This window comes from Ambystoma mexicanum, chromosome 5p (genome assembly GCF_040938575.1).
Source record: "Ambystoma mexicanum isolate Mex_15411 chromosome 5p, UKY_AmexF1_1, whole genome shotgun sequence".
Lineage (NCBI taxonomy): Eukaryota > Metazoa > Chordata > Amphibia > Caudata > Ambystomatidae > Ambystoma > Ambystoma mexicanum.
In genome coordinates this window covers 211977171-211999094 of record NC_090930.1, presented here as the reverse complement: position 1 = coordinate 211999094, position 21924 = coordinate 211977171, and positions in this window count along the sequence as shown.

Below are 21924 nucleotides of genomic sequence, written 5' to 3'. Positions count from 1 at the left end.
AACCTGCACACTCCTGGCACACCACAACACGCATAGCGTCCGATCAGCATGCATGTACACTTACCGTTCGACTCCAGGCGGGTCTGCTCCTCAAGGATCTCGACGTGGAGCGCTGGGCCTATGCGTTCCAGGACCCTCATCTGGTTGTTGGTCAGGTGGACCCGGCACCCCTTGGCATCCGCTGCCTTCAAGAGGCGCCAGGCCTTGTTGAGGGTCCTGGACCTGAAATCCTCCCAGCGCTTCCAGACATGTTTGATCTCGCGGACTGCCACCCCCTCCTCATTGATGGCAGTCACGATGTCCATCCAGATCCTCTTCCGTCCTTCATTGTCGGCACGCAAACTTCCAAAGAGGGTATCATACTGCCCCAGGACTTGCTCCACCAGGACACCAACTTCACTGGCACTGAAGCTGGTGGCCCTCTGCCTCTCTGCCTGGGAGTTGCCAGTGGTGCCAGATGGTGTAGTGTCGACATGGCAACCACAGAGGCAGGTGTGGGTGGGCAACTGGGTCATGGGGCTGGGCTGTGGAGCGATGGTATCCCAGTCAGGAGTCTTCAGTTCCAGCAGGGGTGGCCACAGCAACTGCACCCATGGCTGACATGCAGGCACCAAATAGCAGGGCACGCGGGCAGCAGCATATGGCAGGTGGGAGCGTGCTCAGGGTTCTGGGGGGCAGGAATATGGCCTTCTGGGCAGGAGCGTGGTCTTATGTGTGTTTTCACGTGGCCAGCTTGATACGGAGTGATTTGGCACGTGAAAAAAGTGCACGTCAGCATGAAATCCGAGGAAAGGCCCTTAGCGCGTAAGCGCGTCTGTGACGTTACGCGCGTAAGCGTTTCCCCGTGACGTGTGCATAGTGGTTCAGCGCGTGAAAAAACGGCACATCCGCGTGTGAATGCGTGTAATCCGAGGAAAGGGCCTATGTGTGTAAGTGACGCGATGCGCATGGGCGTTTCCCTCAGCACGGGTTAAAGGTGAGCGGGGCCAGCAGTTCGCTGTACGTGCCTTTCGTGGAGACCGACGTGTGTGTTGCTTCTTCGTGTTGTTTTGCGCGCCATCACAACTTCACAGCGGATCAAGGACGTAGATCTTCTTTTGGCGGGGGTATTGGCTACGCGTGTTTTTCATCACCACGCTAGTCTGACGGTGAGTCGTGCACGCTATTTTTCCCACTGCGGGTGCCCCTGTGTATCGCGTACCCGTTTTCGAGGTCATAGTAGCCTGCATGTCCCACGCGTATGCGTTTTTCGTGTTACTGGGTGCCACCGCGTACTGCGGGAGGTTAATTCCACGCACGGAGGCTGCAGGGGTTGCGTGCACAGTTTTACTGCAGTTTTTGGGTGCGTGACTCGTCACTACATCACCGGGGTCACATACAGCTTTGCAGGTGCAGGGGTGCTGTTAACATCTTGCATCCCACCCCCTTCACCCCAATTGCCCAGGACAATTGTGGTGTACACCTCCTATTGGCACTCCTCCATCTGTGCCGGCACTACTCCATCTGTGCCATGGTTGGGAGGCCACCAAAGGTGAGGGGCGCCTCAGCTGCGCGTCCTCCTCGTGGCGGGCATGGTCAGGGACGTGGCCGGGGTGACCAGGGAGTAGGGGGACTCCAGGGTGTCCAGGGTGGCCGCAGAGGTGGAAGAGGCAGGGGTGCGCCACTTGTGCACGATGTTGTACCATGTGTCGGTGCAGTCATGCCACCACCCCCTGTGGTTCCGGGAGATGCAGCTTCTGCATCTGGCACTGGCACCCGTGTGACCCGGCAGTCTGTTTCATCGACTGCCACGGGCCCAAGGGTAGTGGTAGCTGCAGGTGCAGCTGTGGACACCACCACCCAGGCTCAGGGTCTGCCAGCGCAGGCTACGTTGGCACTTGAGGAGTCCTTGGAAGATTTCCAACAGGGCAGGAGGGAAACCGTAGGTGCACGCAGGGCTGCCCTGACCGAGACACGTGTCCCTGGGGAAGTAATCTTATCTGCTGCCCGACCAGCCTGGTGTTGGCAAGTGCAGGGGCAGATGCAGCAAACAACACCCTGGTTGTGAGTCTGCCAACCAGGACAGTAGCGGTCAATGATCCTGCCACAGCGGATGTTGCTGTGCAGGGTCCATTAGAGGGCACCCAGCTGCCACTGAGGCAAGTCAGGCCTTTGGTCGTCCCTCCACCGGCCACTCCCTTGGCTCAATCCACCGGTGCCACTGGCCATACTGATCAGGGCGGCATTTGCCAGCCAGGGTCTGCGCCACAAACCAAGAGGAGGAAGGTTGCACCTGCAGCACAGACTGGGACCCCACACACAGCCACGACCTCCTGCATGTCGAGGAAGAAGCCTTTCTGCAACCAGGAACTGGACTTCCTCATGGACTATGTGCAGGACCACAGCCGTGACATGCTAGTGGGGCCTAATTGTCAGACTACGGCTGCCCACCGTGATACCCACTGGAAGCAAGTTGCGGAACATGTGAGTGCATTCGGCCATGAGGTGCGCAAGAGTGCAAAAAGCCTTGGAATTACCTCAAACGCAGCGCTAAGGCTAAGCGTGCCTCAAATTACAACTTGACTCTGGTGACTGGCAGTGGGCCTGCACCTGAGGAGGAAGACCTCACTCCGCACAAGTCACTCGTTGCAGAGTTCATACCACAAGAATCGGTCGAAGTAGTGGGAGAGATGCCAGACTTTGATGCCCAGTCCAGTGAGTGTTGCTGCATGTTAGTTGAGGATATGTGTGTTTTACTTGTTTGATGTGTTGTGCATGACTGCCACTACATGTCATATGTACATGGTTCTGATGTGCAAGTAATGCAACGCTTCACTGATGCATGGATGCTCTGCAGGATGGTGGACATGTGGAGTGGACGGGGACTGTCCGCACCACCACTATTGCACCCTACTCACATGCTGGTCACCAGGATGCCCCTCCGGTCCATGTTCCAGCTCACTGGCCCTTCTGCATGTAGCCTGGGGTGACCTTCCTCTCAGCCCTGGGACTATGTCATAGCATGACTGACATGCATGTGTCCTCTGCCTGCATGCAGGTACTCCACGTAGGCAAGCTCCCTTGCCCCTCCACCCCCCCTCTTTACCCCAATTTCAACTTTGCACTGGTCTGCTTCAATTTTGCCGTTGGGTACTTGCCTGTTCATGCGTCCTGTGTACATGCTAACTTCCACCAGCCAATCTGCCAGACATACGCTGTGGGGTACATCCTTTGTACTTGATGCAGGGTGTCTCCCTTGGACTGTGCAGAGGTCAGATGCCCTGCAGGGACATGAGTGCCCATTCATGCTCCATATGGATTCCATGCATGCCCCTATGTGTCCTTGACTGGATGATCATTGTAGTACGTGTCCAGGGTGACCTACATTGCATGGCATTTCATCAGCCTTCCCATGGCCACTGTGGCTCAGTCCTGCGTCGCACACATGTTTAGGGTGTGACAGTCTGTGTGGGTCACAGGCATCAGCCTGTTTTATGGCCAATGACTCTGTCCAACTGGTGTAGTGTCTTCTTCACATGTGGGTGTACTCCTGAGGTTTCATCATGTGTCCTGCTTACTGTCCCATCATTATCTGCTGTTTTGTCACTTGACTCAAATGATGCAATTGATGCTAGTCAACACTGTCTGTCAATACACAGGTCTATGGTCATCCTTTTGATGCCATGCAAGGCATCCCTGCATTTGCACTTGGGGGAAGGGGTGGTTTGCTTGTAGCCATGCTACTCATTGCATGCCCATTGCACGTGATGGCTGAAGTTGACCGTGCACTGCCTTCACATTTTCTGATACACATCATTAAGTACTTGTACATGTGGATAGTGAGTAATGTACAAATGTGCTGCACTGCATCGACCCACTTCAGAGCGATATAACACCCTTCTACATGCCTAATCACAGAAGCAATGTCAAGTTGACCCAGCATGCATGGTAGGTTCTCTTTTGTCTGTGACATGTCTGCTTCATGTGTTTGGTGTCTGTGTGATGTCTATGTGTGTGTGTGTTTGTTATGTGCTTCTAACATGTGTAGTGACCTTTTTTCTCTCTACTTTTCAGATGATGATGCAATGGAGCCAGAGGATGGTATTGTCATGCCAGGCACAGGGTTGTTATCACCACAGCAACCCGGCACAAGTGGGGGTAGTGGGGTGGTAGGCCACGAAAACCCACATGTGCTACAGTCCATCTTGTCTTTGTCTGGCAATGAGTCCAGCCCTGATGACCACTCTGACGTCCATGTTGAGTTGGATGTGCATCAGGTCCATATGTCAGGGGTGAGTGATTCTGATGTGGGCACTCCTCTGTCCGTGACACCTGCACTGAAGGGGTCAGACAGTCTTGGAACCTCTGCCTGTGGTGGATCGGGACGCAGGGTCACCCTCCACACCAGTCACTGATGTGCCTGGGCCATCACGTCGACGGGGGCATGTAGTCGTGCAGCCGCGGGCGGTGCCAACACAACGAGAACACCCGGTCCTTGTGTCCCGCAGGTGTCAAGCCCAGCAATGCGGTCGCCGCACGCAACCGTTGTATACTGAGTGGGAGCAAGACATGACTGCCAATTCTGAACGCCAGGGGGCAGTAATGGAGAACATCGCTGTGAGCATGGAGCGTGTGGCCCAATCCGTGCTCCCCCTGCTAGGCAGGTGCTTCTCCAGCAGCAGGCAGCACGGTCCACGGCCCGCTCGCTCAGGCTGGGCATGGCGGCCTCAGACAGGGCACGCCAGGCTGATATGTTGTCTCTCCGTGAAGCAATTGCTGCTCACGCAGAGGCACACATGGAGGCCCTGAGGAAGTAGTATGCTTCCCTCAGATCCACTCTGGGTGTCCTTCTGATGTCCCAAAGGGAGCAGTCAGAGGAGAGGTTTGCGCAGCTTGAGCTTACCATCTCGGCTGAGCTACATGCTTCTCGGGAGGTGCATCACTTGTCCAGCCAGGCCTTGCAGGAGGAACTCCGTGTTACACGTGTTACCTTGCAAGAGGAAGCACGCGTATCACGTGAGGTTCTGCATGCAGACCTACGTGTCATTGCCGCACAGAACCAGGCTCACCCATCCGGCAGACTTGCTGCCGACGAGGGGCAAGCTGCGGCTAGGCGTGGTCAGGCTCCTGTGACAAGTCCTCCTTTCCAGGAAGAACCAGACTCGGACGACGAGGTATCTCCCACATAGGTCGGGCTGTGCAGGCGTTGAGCCCATGGAGGTTTTTTTTTCCTCAAAATCATTGCATGTGGGTGTTGAGCAGCACCCTGTACCTCCCCCCTCCTGGGTGCCTCACCCCCTGGGTCGTATGTGGCCATTTTTGATTTTTCTTTTAGTTTAGTTAGTTAAGTTTCTATTTGATAGTTAGTTTAATTAGGTAATGTAGGTTTTTGATAGTTAGTGTAATTAGTTGATATAGTTTAAAATTGCTTGTCTGTTGTGCTTTCATGTGACGGTGTGGTGCTTTGTGGCTTTTGAAAGCATCCACTGTCTGTTCCAGCTGGTCCCTACAAGCTTGTCTCGTGTATGTGTTTGCAGTTTGAGGTCCTGACTCACATATGCCACTCCTGCTTCCCTTATCCATGGGCTCGCAAGGATGTTCGGTGTAACAGCCTATTACACAAGGGCTTTGGACTGTCATATCTGTGGCATGTCTGCTGCTGTACTACTTGTGTTGACACCCCTAGTGGAGATGATAGGGGTGATTTTGACCGCAGTTCTTCCTATGCTAGATGGGTGGTTTCATGATTCATGTGTGCATTAATTGCTATACATTGTGTAGTGTGTTTCTTATCTTTGCTGTACATGTGCTTCATGCAATTCATGCTGTAGTCAGTGGCCGACACACTTTGGCTGGGAAAGTTGCACTGATGGAGTGATTTCAGATGTACGTCTCTGACATGGTCCACTCATGGCATGCCTGAGGAGACACACACAGGGAAATGTCATGCATTAATCATGTGTTTTCTGCCTTTTCTGCAGGGGGATGAGCCTCCAGACCACCTTTCCAGCAGACATGGCCCATTGGATATCTTGAAGCTGGCCACGTTCGGTGGTGCAGACATGCACATGTGTGCGCAGGCAGAGCCACAGGGATTGTGCTCATACATCATACAGAAGCTGACGTGTTTCAAGGAACTCCAGGAAAGGTGAGCAGCACAAGGGGGCCACACCGCAGCCAACCGTCCACCAGGACAGTTGCACATGCATGCTAAGTAGCACCACTGATGGCGAGCTTGGACAGATATTGGATTTGAAGCGCACAGTAGAGCTAAGATGCGTTGGTGGAGTAATGGGTAGTTGATGGGAAAGTTGTCAGGGGCACATGCAGGGGCAGTGGCACATATCCTCCGGTCCAACATGTTCCATTGAGGCAGTTGTATTAGCCATGTAGCGTTCCAAGAGAGGGAAAGAAGCAGCTCACAGGGGCGGGACAGACTCGTGTGCAGTGCATTTCATTTACAGGTTTGAATTGCCACCTGCACTACCTACTTTATTTAGGTTATGCTGGAACACAACTTGTACTGAAGTTGTACCTTGCTAAATGCGTCTGGATGCTTACCCAGGGTACATTGGATGTTGTGTGAATCTTGACACATTGGTTTTACATTTGCCACGCACCCACCGGCGCTTTACTTACTGCATTGACTGTGTATGTACCATCACAGGGGGAATCTTACGTATGGGTACGAAGCACCACACCAGATAGTTTGTAGAGTATCTTGTTACTTTGGGGCATGCATGGTGGTGTGTGTGTGTGTTATGGGCATGCACAGATTAGTGACTCTGGCCCTCTTTGCAGCACTGAACGGGTCATGTTACCGGACCTGAGAGTGCGCAGGCAGGAGGCCAGCACTCACCCCAGAGATAAGTTTCTCTTTGACTTCAATTTGAGTAATTTGGTACTATGTGAATGATGCACACATTTGGTCTGATTGTGTATGTGTTATTGTGATTATTATGTTTTTGTACATTCCCTACTTTCCCTTGTCAATCCTACTCCCTCCTCCTACCCCTCATTCCGGTTATCCAGTATACCAATGCCTGTCCCGACTGCATATCCCTGACCCTCCTTCCCCACCAGGGTCTCAGAGGCCTGTGTGAGTTTGACCTTGCAGGCACCCAGACCCCGGTGGGAGTGGTTGGTTCGTGCCACTCCTGCGCCTGTACACGGGAGCTGTGACTGTACACATCAGTTCGTGGTGCATCATTCGATATTATGTACCACACATGGCACACATCCTGTTGTGACTTTTTTTTACTGTGCTACCTTGGTTGTTCCATCATTGTGCTAGTACTTGGGCTTTGTGACGTACTGCTACTTCAAGTCATCTACTGGAGACTCTTCTGGTTTGTTTTGCTGCCTGCAGGCTTTTTGCTTGGCTTATGTGTTGGCCTGCTTTGAGTTCTCTTTGATTTGTTGTTTTTGCAAGTCAAGGTGGCCTCTGAGGATGCTGGACACTTTTTACACGCAAGGTGGAAGATGGAGACAAAGGGGAAGGGTGATCATGTGGCCAGGTGAACTTCAAGGAAGAAGGCTACATACCCCATGCACAGTTATTCAGTGGGTCATGGTGATATGTGAGGGAGGGGGGTATTTTATTGTTGGACAGTTGCCTTACCCCACAGTGTGATGGGCACCCTGACATTGTAATTGTGGTATCCTATGTACATGATGTATTCTGCTGATCAATGGCTGTTCATGTGTTGTGTTTACCGTTCAGGTGTGAGGGTATAGTTGTAGTTTGACATGCTGGGGTGTACACATGGGCAATGTTCACATGTGATGAGGACACTGATGGTCACTTGATTGCACATGCATGTATTGAGTGCATGTCCCTACTGACACATACACTCGCACTATGATCCACAAGATGTACAACCACCCTTCTATGTCCACATGTGCACACAGTTAGCCATCTGGGGACCACTGTTTCCCTGCAGCACATGATCTATGACCATTTGTGGATCCTGTACATGCGTGATTTGTTTTTTTATTTAGTTTGTCATTTTCATGTGATGCTCGGGGTGTGCATCACACACAATGACGGGTCACTATGCTATGTGCTGAGCAGTGTGTTGCAGGAGATGGACACAGCACACGTATTATGCAGCATTTATTTTGCTGTGCACAATGTGCATGTGAACAGGCATTCATTGTTATGTTCAAGCTACAACTGTTATGCATTTGGGTCTGACTTGCTTTGTGTGGGAGGTTGTTGGTCAGTCATTTCATCTGATTCCATGTCAGGCATCATTGTCTGACGCCACTTTGCATTTTTCACATGTCAATGTGTACATTATTGTTATTGTGTTGGTGTTTTGCTATTGCTTGCCATGTCATGTTGTGGTTTTGGTGGCTTTGTGTGACATACCAGTGATTGTCATGGCCTGTTTTGCAAGTCTGTGTGATACACACCTTGCATGTGTACCTTTTGGTCACACAGGATTAGTTAGGTTTAAGTAGCTAGGGATGCACACAATGTGGCACTTCCATGGCAACATTCTCAGGGTGGTAAGGTTGTGACAGTTGATTGTCTCTTTGTCATCATCAATTGTCACCTGGTATGTGCCAGGCCTGTGTGCACTCCGCAGGGGTGGGAGTTTAGGTGAAAAATGTGGCCACAAGCTGGGTCTGGGCTGCCTCGCCACTTGCCCTATCTCCTCCCATGGGCAGCGCCTGTGCCTGTGGTTGGGGATGTGGGGGCACCACCATGTCCACCGGTACGCCCTGCCGTGTTGCAACATTGTGCAGGACACATGCTGCCACAATGATCCTGCACACTACTGGGGGTGCATAGAGTAGCTGCCCGCCAGAGGGGTCAAGGGAGCGGAAGCGAGACTTGAGCACTCCGAATGTGCGCAATTTGGGCAGCGTTGTATCTTACCTGGGTGGTGTGGTGGGGTTCCGGATTAGCGTCATCATGTGGTTGCTCAGAGGGTAAGCACTGTCCCCTGGAGAGGTGATAATGGTTGTGATTATTGGGGTTTGTGTATTTGTCTGTGTGTGACTTGCATGCATGTGCACGGGCATTTGTACTCACCTAAGAGCCATGTGTCGCCATGCTGCCCAGCTTCCAGGGCCCGGCTCAGGGCGGACATTCTGTATATGAAACTGTCATGGGTGGAGCCAGGGTAGTTTGCATAGACAGAGGTGATGATTCCCTTGGCATCGCATACCACCTGCACGTTGATGGAATGCCAGTGTTTGCGGTTTTGGTAGATGTGCTCAGTGGCCCTGGGTGGACGTAGGGCCACATGGGTGCAATCTATGGCACCAAGCACTTTGGGGAAGTGTGCCACCCTGTAAAAGTCCTGGACAACGGCCTGCCTTTCTGCGGATGTTCTGGGCATGTATATGTGCCTGCGGACTGAGGGGCGCGCAGTCATGATTGCCAACACCTGGTGTAGGCAGACTGACTGCGTGGCCTGTGAGATCCCCCCCACTATGGCAGTAGTCCGCTGAAATGACCCAGTGGCCAAAAAATGCAGGACATTGAGCACCTTCTCCAAGGGGCTCAATGCTTGGGAGCAGAGGGTGGGGGATGTAAGGTCATCTTCCCATTCCCTGACCAGGTCTAGGATGATACGAGGTGGAAACCTATACCTGCCATAGACCTGGTCGTCAGGCATCCCAAAAAGGCTTGTCCGGGGGGGGGAAAAAATGCAGGCCCTGGCTATTCTCCTCCTCCTGCGGTGTCCCACGATCAGTGCTGCGACAAATGGGGCATTCATCGTAGCGGTATGTACGTGTTTGTTGTTTGTGCGCGCTTTTATACTGTGCGCGGGGACGCTTCTTCCTGCCTTCCTGCGCTTGTTTCCCGTATTCAAATCCATGAATACGAGTTGTTCGCGTGCGTGTGGGCGTTCCGTGTTTTTCCCTGCAGTACTTCCCCAGTTATGCCTTCTTTTTCACGCGTTGTTCCCCATTCCGTGTGTTACGCCCCGTGCCCGCCCCTTTTTGGTATGTGCGCGGACGTTGTGCGCTTTCCCTGTGTGCGTCGTGCATGGCGTTCGGGATGTTGCAATGACGTGTGCACCCGTGTGTAACGCACGGGTTTGGCGCACATCCCGAGAAAAATAAGCGCAGAGACTTCCATGAAACGCACGCGTGCACGTGCGCTTCCTTTTTCCTGCTTGCGCCAGCTTGCGCCACTTTTTTCGGCGCATATTTGTTCCATGAATCTCTGAACTGGAGTAACATCTTTTCTTTGGTTGTTTTTTTAAAAAGATGTAGTCCCAGTTTCTCCATGTCTTTAGAACGTTTATATGTCTGTGAACTGGCGCTTGTGTTTGTAGAAATATTTTTTTCTGTTTATGGCATATACTTTCTTTTCTTTCCTCAGTGGGGCTCCGCGCTGCATGCGTGGACACAGGAAGGAGCACAACTCCATCTGTCCCACCAGCCCTAGCATAGTTACTTGCAGCCTCCGGAGCACACATGCACGCCGAAGCCAGGAACGGCGGGCAAGTGCCCGCCCCCACAGGAGGCACAACGGTCAAAGGACACAACACGCCTCCCCGGGCCAGCAAAGACCCGCCACCCGCACAGACCACCCACGGGACAATGGCACCAGGACAAAGCGGACACGCCCGCTCCACCCAGGACGCGGCAACACCCCTGGTGCTCCGCAGGAAAGAAACAGTCAAGGCTCACTGACTCCACAGCATCCGAGGGCACAGCCACCCCGGGAGCACCACAAACGCCGCCCAATACGCGCCCGCTTACACACTGACCGAACGGTGCACCCGACGGCCAAGGTAGAACAAGTTCAGAGCAGACTAGGGAGCCCCCCGGCGAAGAGACTACATCAAGCATGGGTGAGGAGCAATTGCTCGTCGAGGTTTGAAATAATGGGCTACTGGCATTAAAATCACAGTTTGTGTTTATAATTGTGTCTGTGATGGTGTCTGGAGGAGGGATGATGGAGCAATGTTTGAGGGCAAGTACAAAGGCACGTACCTTACTTCGAGTGCGTGAATTCATCACTTCAGGGTCCATTTGCTAGCACATAGGCGAACACTTGGCAAACACTCCGCGACGCTCCGCGTCTATGAGTGTAGCTCATAGTCTGGGTTTAATAGAAACAGAAAGCAGATTCCAGTAGCAAGCTCCTTCTAACAGGTAACAGAGGTTCGCCCTTCTCCATCCAAACACTCAGCAAACACTCCACAGTTAAATAATTAGAATTCTGTTCCTTACACTGAGCAGACGGAGCACCACTTCCGCTCTCTTTTGGTGTATCGACATGCTGTTTGCCTCTGAGAAATATAGGGACAATCTTGAGTGGCACGCGTTGCACCTCAGTCTGGCTCCCAACTGTTGTTTGCATACTCATTGATTTGATACTTTCTTTATTAACAGATTGGGAAGTCTCCACCTTTTTCTTCCTTTTCCCAGCCGCACCAGACTTTGGTATTTCCATGATATCTTGCGTGGCCTGTTTAAGTCTTCAAATGAAATGGCTTAAGTCCGTACTGATGTTTTTTCTGGCTTTTTGGTGCTTTGTTTTCTTGATTTCCCCCACATCCACTTGTATCTCCAAGTCGGGGTCAAGCAGGAGTTTCTTCCGTTGCTTTTTAGTTTTGCAGTTGGCCTTGCTAGAATTCATATTGTGTACCCTCGCCTCCAGGATTTCCCTTTTAGTAGAGGGGGGGGTTCAGGCTTGATTACACAATATAAGGTTCATCCACCAACTGTGCTAAGCACACAGGTTCTTGCAGGGCAGAAGTGGAGAGAAGTGTATCATCCAAAGGGCTAATTACGGGTTCTTGACTTGAACATTCTTGACCCGAATAGTGAGTCTCAATTGGCCCATGTTCCACACCTCTCCTATCTTCAGATTTAGTCACCCGAGTTCCTCCTTAGCCCTTTCCAGTGTTTTTGTAACAGATCCAACTTTTCTGACAGCTTTTTTGTTTTGATTAAGAACTCCTTCAACGTCTCCTCCACTGAACCATTGTCACAACCGCAGGTTCCTGGCGTTTATGGAAGAGGTGGAAATATGGCGGCCGTCCAACTGTGCCGCCACGTTCTGCTCCCAAGCGCTGTTAGCGGTCTAGTCCTTTCCATCATGGCCGCTGCCGAGTGTACTTCCCTGTTTACGCTCGGCGGCTCGGCGCGTTGCAACTTCTGTATCCTCTTCGTTGCTAGCGCTCCACAGTTCTCTCGCTTGGCGGTGTTCCGCTCCTGTCCTATTTTCCTCTGCTTACCTCTCTCTTTCCGTTGTCTTCTCTTCTCTCTCTTGCCTGCGCCCCGTTATTTCTCTTGGGCGCGTGGTTTGCTCGCTTCCCTTCTCCTCTCCTGCCTTGCCTCTTTTGAGTTTCTCTCTCGGGCTCCCCCCCTTTGATTCCATTTTGTGCCGTTCTCTCAACTCACCTTTACTGAGCCCTACCCGCCGGAATTCCGGTCTCCCATATTCCAGCTGGTCTTGGTGTATCCTCTCGTTCCGCTGCATCGGATACCTACACTCCAAAGGGGTTTTTGTGCCGTAAGGCTTTTCCCCTTGCCTCACTTGTCTGTCGCGGGGGGGAGTCACCGCCGATTCGTTCCCAAAGGGTCGCGGTGTCTTCCTCCCGAGGCCGACCCTATCTACACAAGGAGAGGAGGACTTTCACTCATCGATCCCGCGGAAAGAAGTGGGACTTCTCATCTTCATCAGGTGAGGAGGAAGGGGAATTTGCAGATTCTCAGTGTTCGAGTGGGGTGGACAACATAACGGAAAACCCTGTCGATACGCCCACAGCATCAGGCATTGTTGATAGCTTGCAACGCCAAAATACTGACATGGCAACTCCCCAGCAACTTCAAGAATTGGTTGCGGCTGTACAAAACTTAAACCTGGAAGTTCAAGCCCTTAAGACGGCAAATACCGCTCTCCAACAGAGAGTTACCGCCAGAGAACAGCAAGTCACAGATTTACCACCTTTGCCTCTGGTGTCAGGCAAATTCGACGGATCAGAGAAAAAAGTTAAAGAATTCTTGGAAGCTTGTAATATCCATTTCGCTTTCAGACAGAACGCCTTTTCCTCCGATCACGCTAAAGTGGGGTTTATGATCACTCACCTGACTGGTAATGCCCTAGCGTGGGCTACCCCATTGGTGTCCCAGTCCGACCCAGTGCTACAGAACTTTGTAGCATTCAAGGATCTTCTCAAGCAGACATTTCTTCGCACTGAGAGCGCTCACCTGGCTAGTGAAGACCTGTTGGATGTACGTCAGGGTGGTTCTGACCTACTCACTTACATATCCTCCTTCAAAAGACTAGCTGCAGAAGCTGGCTGGCAAGAAGAGGCTCAATACACCATCTTCAGGAGGGGTTTGCGCGAAGAGCTGAAGGACGAGCTCGCTAGGATCCCTCGCCCCGATTCTTTCTCAGATCTCATAAAGGCTGTTGTACGGATAGATTTTCGGCTGACTGAACGGAGGAATGAAAAGAGAAAGACCAGCTCTTACCCCGAGACTCACCCACCGCCCTCCTCACCTGCCGCTCGTCCATCCACCCGGGAAGAACCTATGCAAATAGGAGCAACCAGAGCGCCCTTGACAGCGGAAGAAAAGAAGAGGAGAAGAGAGGGCAGCCTTTGTCTATACTGTGGCTCCTCCACACACCTCTTGAGAGACTGCCCAGATGTACCCCCCAGACGTCCGGGAAACGAACGCCCTCGGTAGTTGGCAGGACGGACTACCGAGGGGCTTTTCCCAGTTCCTATGTCACTCTTTCAGTTACTTCTGCCCAACCCTCGGACGACCAACGTCTCATGGTGGTATCCGTCCAGCTTCAGTTCAGAGGAAAGGAAATGGAGACTCTGGCCCTGCTGGATTGTGGAGCAGCCGGGAACTTCCTGGACACCCTATGGGCCGACAAGGTAGGCCTTCGCAGGATAGCCAAGAAGGAAGACCAGAAGGTAGAGGGAGTAGATGGTACCCCTCTGTGCTCCGGCCTCATTACCCACACCACAGAGGAGGTACGGGTATCCATTCAACAACATACTGAAGTACTGAGCTTCGATATCATTCGCGCAGCTCATTTCCCAGTCATTTTGGGGATTGGTTGGCTCCGACGACACAACCCTACCATAGATTGGTCGGCCAATCTTCTAAGTTTTCATTCTGCTTACTGCCAGGAGAAGTGTCTGCCAGGACCCTTGTTCGAAAGCGTCAAGATGGGGTGTGCCCCTGAGAGGAGCACGATCCACTGTATCCCAAGCTGTCTTCAGGAGTACGCCACAGTGTTTCAAGACCAACAACCCATGGAACTTCCTCCTCATCGACCTGAGGACTGTAGGATAGACTTAGTCCCTCTGGCTCTGGTTCCGTTTTGTAGGATGTATCCCCTTTCCTTGTCGGAAAAGGAAGTCCTTAGACGCTACTTAGATGACAACTTAGCCAACGGACTTATCCGACCTTCCAGATCACCAGCAGGAGCATCTCTATTCTTCATTCCTAAGAGGGACTCCAAGGACCTAAGACCTTGTATCGATTACTGAGGGCTTAACCAACTTACCATCAAAGACCGGTACCCTATGCCCATAATCTCGGAGATCCTGGAGACCGTCCAAGGCTCAGTAGTTTTTTCTAAACTCGACCTACGTAATGCTTACCATTTGCTCCGCATCAGGACTGGTGACGAATAGAAGACGGCTTTCCGCACTCCCTATGGGCTGTTCGAATATCAGGTTATGCCGTTCGGACTGGTCAACGCTCCCTCCATCTTTCAAAGGTTTATGGACCGTATATTTTCTGTTCTCTTGGGCCAAAACACCGTTGTCTACTTAGACGATATTCTGGTTTACTCCCGTCAGCCCGAAGAGCATACTCGTCATGTGAAGGAAGTATTACACAGGCTGCAGCGACATCATTTATTGGTCAAGCCGGAAAAGTGTGCTTTCGCCAAATCCTCCGTCTCCTATCTGGGGTTTATTTTGTCCAGCGAGGGGATCGCCATGGATCCCAAGAAAGTCGAAGCTATCCTAGGCTGGCCCTCCCCTTCGTCGGTCAAGGAGATTCAAAGATTTTTGGGACTGGCCAACTTTTACCGGAAGTTTATTCCCGAATTTTCCAGACTCACTTTGCCTATCACCTCCTTACTAAAGAAAGCCTCCAGGCCCTTTCGATGGTCCAGGGAAGCCGAGGAGAGTTTCATCTGCCTGAAAAGAAGGTTCTGTTCTGCCCCTATTCTGAGACAGCCGGACCAATTGCTTCCCTTTATTCTTGAGACCGACGCCTCCGCGGGTGTGGTTGGCGCCGTTCTCCTACAATCAAATCAGGGCCAAGAACATCCCATCGCCTATTTCTCTAAGACTCTGAACCCTAGTCAGCTAAACTACTCCGTCATAGAAAAGGAGCTCTTAGCTATGAAACTGGCTTGTCTAGAATGGAGGCATCTTCTCCAAGGAAGCTTACATCCGTTCCTGATACGTACTGATCACAAGAACCTACAGATCCTACGTCAACAAGAGTGTTATAACACCAGACAAGCCCGATGGGCGCATTTCTTTGCACAGTTCAATTTTCTCATAACATACATACCTGGTACCCAAAACCAGGTTGCTGACGCCTTATCTCGCAGAGATGAGACCTCTCTGGGATACGAGAAAGAGCTCATGTTTCCACATATCAAGATCATTTCCGCTGTATCGTCTTTCTTGGAAGAAGTGAGGGAAAGATCTCTTTCCCCAGAAGAAACACTCTTGCAAGTGGGGAGGACTCCGGTGGATCAGAGGGACGGTCTGTACTTCACTCGAGGGAGGCTCATCCTTCCTTCACAGAACCTCAGAATACAAGCTCTCCAGTGGTGTCACAACTCGAAGGTGGCCGGGCATAGAGGCTTACGAGGGACTTTGGAATTACTGCAGAGATCCTTTTACTGGCCCGGTATGCGAGCCGATACTCAGACATACATCCAGACCTGTCTAACCTGTATGCAATATAAACATTCTACTCAAAGTCCCCTTGGCCTGCTTCAACAAGACTCGATTCCCTCAGGCCCCTGGAAGCACATATCTACAGATTTCATCGTAGATCTACCGGTTTCCCAGGGCTGTACTTGTATCATGGTAACTGTGGACTCCTTCTCGAAGTTGGCTCATTTTTCCCCCTTACCCAGGATACCTTCAGCCTCCCTTATGGCGGAAGTCTTCATGAAAGATGTCTTCAGGTTGCATGGTCTCCCCAAAAAGATTGTGTCTGACCGTGGGAGCCAATACACCTCAAAATTCTGGACTGCCTTGTGCAGACTGTTGGGTATCGAACGGGCCCTGTCCTCTGGGTTCCACCCACAGACTAACGGTCAGACGGAAAGGCTAAACGGGACCCTTGAGCAGTATTTGAGGTGTTTCATTAACCAACAACAGGATAACTGGGTTTCCCTCTTACCAACAGCTGAGTTCGCTTATAACAATTCTGTACACAGCGCACTTGGGATCAGCCCTTTCTTTTGTACATATGGGTACCTTCCTAAATCTATAGTACCCACCTTCTGGACTGAGACTCCTACACCATCCTTAGAAACCTCTCTGTCTAGATTAAAGGAAGCCCATAGCACCGCCAACCAAAGTCTTCTAAAGGCCAACACCCGTAACAAACTACAAGCTGATAAACACCGGAGACCTGTACCGGATTGGAACAGAGGATCCCAGGTCATGTTATCCACCAAGTTTTTGCCCCGCTGGGTACGTCCTTCTAAGCTATCTCCCCGATTTATTGGTCCCTTCGAAGTCCTATCCAAGATCAATCCAGTAGCTTATCGCCTCAGACTGCCTAAGAATCTTAGTCGCATTCATCCGACCTTTCATACCTCTCAATTACGTCCCTTCGTATCAGGGAACAGAAAACAGAATACCCCCAGACTCCACACTTTGCCTGCTCCTACCTCTGAGGAATACGAGGTCTCCCACATCCGGGATTCTCGTTACCACAGAGGTCGCCTTGAATATCTGATTCATTGGAAAGGTTATCCTTCTTCTGAGGATACCTGGGAACCTCGGACCCATGTACATGCTCCCCGTTTGTTACGTCAGTTTCACAGGTTACATCCCAGCAAGCCGGGGGGAACCCGACTTCGAGGGGGGCATACTGTCACAACCGCAGGTTCCTGGCGTTTATGGAAGAGGTGGAAATATGGAGGCCGTCCAACTGTGCCGCCACGTTGTGCTCCCAAGCGCTGTTAGCGGTCTAGTCCTTTCCATCATGGCCGCTGCCGAGTGTACTTCCCTGTTTACGCTCGGCGGCTCGGCGCGTTGCAACTTCTGTATCCTCTTCGTTGCTAGCGCTCCACAGTTCTCTCGCTTGCCGGTGTTCTGCTCCTGTCCTATTTTCCTCTGCTTACCTCTCTCTTTCCGTTGTCTTCTCTTCTCTCTCTTGACTGCGTCCCGTTATTTCTCTTGGGCGCGTGGTTTGCTCGCTTCCCTTCTCCTCTCCTGCCTTGCCTCTTTTGAGTTTCTCTCTCGGGCACCCCCCCTTTGATTCCATTTTGTGCCGTTCTCTCAACTCGCCTTTACTGAGCCCTACCCGCCGGAATTCCGGTCTCCCATATTCCAGCTGGTCTTGGTGTATCCTCTCGTTCCGCTGCATCGGATACCTACACTCCGAAGGGGTTTTTGTGCCATAAGGCTTTTCCCCTTGCCTCACTTGTCTGTCGCGGGGGGGATTCACCGCCGATTCGTTCCCAAAGGGTCGCGGTGACTTCTCATCTTCATCAGGTGAGGAGGAAGGGGAATTTGCAGATTCTCAGGGTTCGAGTGGGGTGGACAACATAACGGAAAACCCTGTCGATACGCCCACAGCATCAGGCATTGTTGATAACCATTAATTGCTGACCTCATGGCCACCAGTGACATTTCATAGATCTCCATGTCTTTGGTGATTTTCAGGAGTAACCCCGAATGCTGAAACACCTCTGACTTTAAAGCTTCAAAAACCTTAACCAGCGAGGCAATAACAAAATTTAAGGCTGTAAGTATTAAGGCAGTTTCCACTGGTGCCTGGTCAGTTTGCGTAGTCCTGTGCACTTTGGGGGTGGGGGGGCTAAGATCCCTATCTTTAAAACGTTTTTCCACTGCAATCCTTGATACTTCAAGCAGAGCCGATATGGCATTTAATTAATAGGAAGAGTCCAGGGATATCTGTGGCACAGGTGGCCCTAATCCCAGTCTCCCCTTCGAGGTCCTGCAGCTCAGTGCCATAGGTTCTGTTGGGTGTACCCACCTCACAGGATTTAAATGGAACGCTTCCTTTCTCAATCACAGGCAAATCTTCCACAGCTGCAGTGCCACCAGCCGGAAAATATTCTGCAATAGTGTGGTCGCGGTAAGTGTGTGTTCCATATTTGAGGACAGTACACCCATTATCATAATTGGGTGGGTAGGCGTAGAGGCCGCAGAGACCATCCCTTCTGTATTAGTGCGACAAGTGGAGCCCGACCCTGTGGGGACTTGATTGTCCTACACAAAGCGACTCTCAGGAGGGAAGAAGCAACCCCCACCCGCCGGGTATGTTTTGAAGATTGATCTTTCCAGCATTTTTTGATTTCTGCCCTCTTCAGGAAGATTTTCAAATTCGGGAGCATTGAGATCATCACCTAATGCTGTGCTGCGCAGATTATAAGAGTGCGACATAGCCCTCGGTCTAGGCACAGAGTACCTCCTTATACTTCCGCCCCAACTCGGAGCAAACTTGATAGGGTACAGCAGCACTTGTTTTCAAAAGTCACTTACTATGAAAGTTGTATGAAGTAATATTCACTAGTCCGCACCCTCCGCATACAACTGCACAACTGCAGACTTTATGCGACTTCGCACATGCTTCGCGCATGTGTGGTGATTATACGGCACTCCACAAGTCAGACTAGAGCCGAGCATTAAATGCTATTGCGAGGATCAAGGCGAAGATTGAAGATAGAGTTCAACAACCTCTGCGGTGAAACTGATAATGTTGCTGAAACAATGTAGCTGCTGAGCTTTATTTATTTGTTCATTTATTTTAGCACTTATAGAGCGCACTAGGCCCGAGGGCATCAAGGGGCATCCAATTGTTGGCTCCCAGACCTACCCCCCTGCATCCACATCCGGGCTCCCAGACCTACTCTCCACTTGCTATCTCTTCTCTTCCTTCTCTCCTATCTCCCATCCAGAATTCCTAAAGATACTAGTTAGCAGCCGTCCCTCTGGATCCCCTGGAGATACTTGACCTCCTTCTCTTCTAAAAGAAATCCTATCCTCAACTTGTGCTGGCATCATCGATCATTAATACATCTCTGTTTTCAAGAGCTTATTCATCAAACCTCTGCTCAAACAACCCTCACTTGACCCTCTTCTACTGGGCAACTACAGACTGATCGCAAACCGTTTCACAGCCAAACTAATTGACAGAACAGCCTTTCTACAGCTATGCCTTTACACAGAAAGCAAACTCCTACTCGACCCCCCAATCCGGGATCAGACCCTTTCGAGGAACTGAATTGTGCCTACTCTCCATCTGGAGTGGTCTCAAAAGAACCTCAGACTCAGGAGGTTGTGCTGCACTAATCCTTCTCGACCTCTCGGCAGCCTTTGACACGGTCGACCACCTCAGCCTCACGGACAGACTCAACTTCCTCTGCATCAGGGATGCAGCCTTGAAGTGTATCTCCTCTTTTCTCTACAAGAGATCCCAAATAATAATCATGCCTCTGTTCTCTTTGACTCCCCAACCTAACACCCACAAAGTACCACAGGGCGCCTCTCTCTCAACCCTGCTCTTTAACTTCTAGTAAGCCTCCTTGCCACTATTTATTTATTTACTTTTACATTTATCAAGCGCACAAAACCCTCAGGCATCACAGCGCTGTTACAACCAGTTACACTCAATTATCTGCTCACACAGCCTTGCTACAACTACGCGAATGACACCCAAATCATCCTCAAGATCCCAAAGGACCCTTCTAAGACCACCTCCGATCTCTCATCATGCCTCATAGAAATCGACTACTGGTTGACTGCTAACCACCTTCTTCTCAACCCTGGGAAATCTGAAATCATGATCTGCGGTAAAACAGCCCTCTTCCCCCCAACCCTCCCTTGGCAGCCCTATCTAGGCCCACCCCCTCTATCTCCATCACAGTAAAGAACCTTGTATGTATCATGGACTCAGATCTGACATTGTCACATCACATCCACTCAGTGTCAAAAATCCTATCTACACCTACACATTCTCTGGTGCATCTTCCCCTACCTTACCTTCCCGCACAAAATCACTGCGATTACAGCCATCATCCTCTCCTGCTAACACCCAATCCTGGTCGCCGCTGCATCACAACTTAGAAAACTCCAACTGGTTCAAAACACTGCAGCAAGGCTCCTCCTTTCACTGAGCCCCAGCGAACACATCACACCCGCCCTCTGTGTCCTTCACTGGTTGCTGATCGGGAGACATTCTTAAAGGCTATGTGCATCACCCACCATGCTCTGCACAACACAGTTCTAGAATATCTACAACACAAGCTCTCCCCCTACAGGCCCACAAGAAACCTGATCTCGAGCACAGTTCTTCTCCTTGTCATCCCGTTGCTAAATCTACCAGAATAGGGGTTTCCTCCTTCTCCATCCAAGCTACCACCATCTAGAACTCTATACCTTTTAGCATTCACTGCATAGAGGATCACCTCCCCTTCTGGAAAGCACTCAAGACCTGGCTCTTCCCCTCTGCATCTTGACTGCCCTAGTTCACTCCTCTGGGTGAACTTTCACCCCTGGCAGGTAGTTGGGGGCACCGATGAGTCATTTGAAGAGACAATTAGACAGCTCATAGCACACACAGAAAGGACTCCAGTCGATCCGTTTGTCATGATCTGCATACCCTCATTGCAACTAGGTATCATCCATGGCTCTTTGGTACGTATAGCACTCCATCTCAATGGAGCATAGTCGTAGCCCCCCATGGCTCACATACCCACCCGCATTCATCTGCAATAATCCACTACTCAACCTCATAACACACATCACCTCTGCCACTAGAATGCATGCAGCCGAGTGCCACGAAACAGGTTTGGTCCATCTGGGCATAGTCTCCTTGACTTGCATACCCTACCGACAACCTATCACAGTGACCATCTACTAGCCCGATCTCTGTGGGCCGCTAGCAGACACTTAGGCTCCCCTACCTACCTCGTAATGGCTAAAATGCTCACACGCATCCTAAAATCCTCTTCTCAATTCTAATTCCTTGGACTTCGGTCCTCCAAGGGCGTTCACCCACAGCGCTTTGAGGCCATACCAATGGCATTAGGTGCTATACAAATGCCATATAAAATAACAAGAGCACAGTTATCTTTGCTGTAATGAGGTTTCATCTGAATGCCAGGAAAGTCCCCATGCATCTGCCTAGGAGCCTTTGTATAAATATGGTTGTTTACCTCACTGATCTTTTCTAGAGCCATGTACCATCCAGGCCAATTGCCCTATAGTTCACTGGGGTTGACAGTTTTCAATATGCAGAAACAGAAGCAAATCAATCTGCACACCTTATTTTTAGGAAAGAATAGTTAGTTGGATTACACGATACCTATTAGTTATTTTAAGGTGCAGAGGAGATAAATAACAACCCTGGCATATGGGTTGCAAAAATGTACACAACAGAACAAGTTCCCAAATGTGGGAACTCCCATGCTCTGCACTCTATAAGTGGCTCTATACGGAGTCCTAATATTTGTTTGTATTTGGTTAATTTTTTAGTTGCAATCTATACAGGTAATAGCTTGATAACATATATCAATACACATTGACACAGTTAAAATCTTTTGTCCAAATTAAATGATTTATTAGCTGCCCAATGCGTTTTGTGAAAAAAATCACTTCTTCAGGGGCAATTTGCATAATTTTCATAAAGAAATCTGGAAAACACAATATTTAAACAATGCATATTAGTCAAAATAATCGATGCCAATTGTAATTTGCAGTATAATCACAA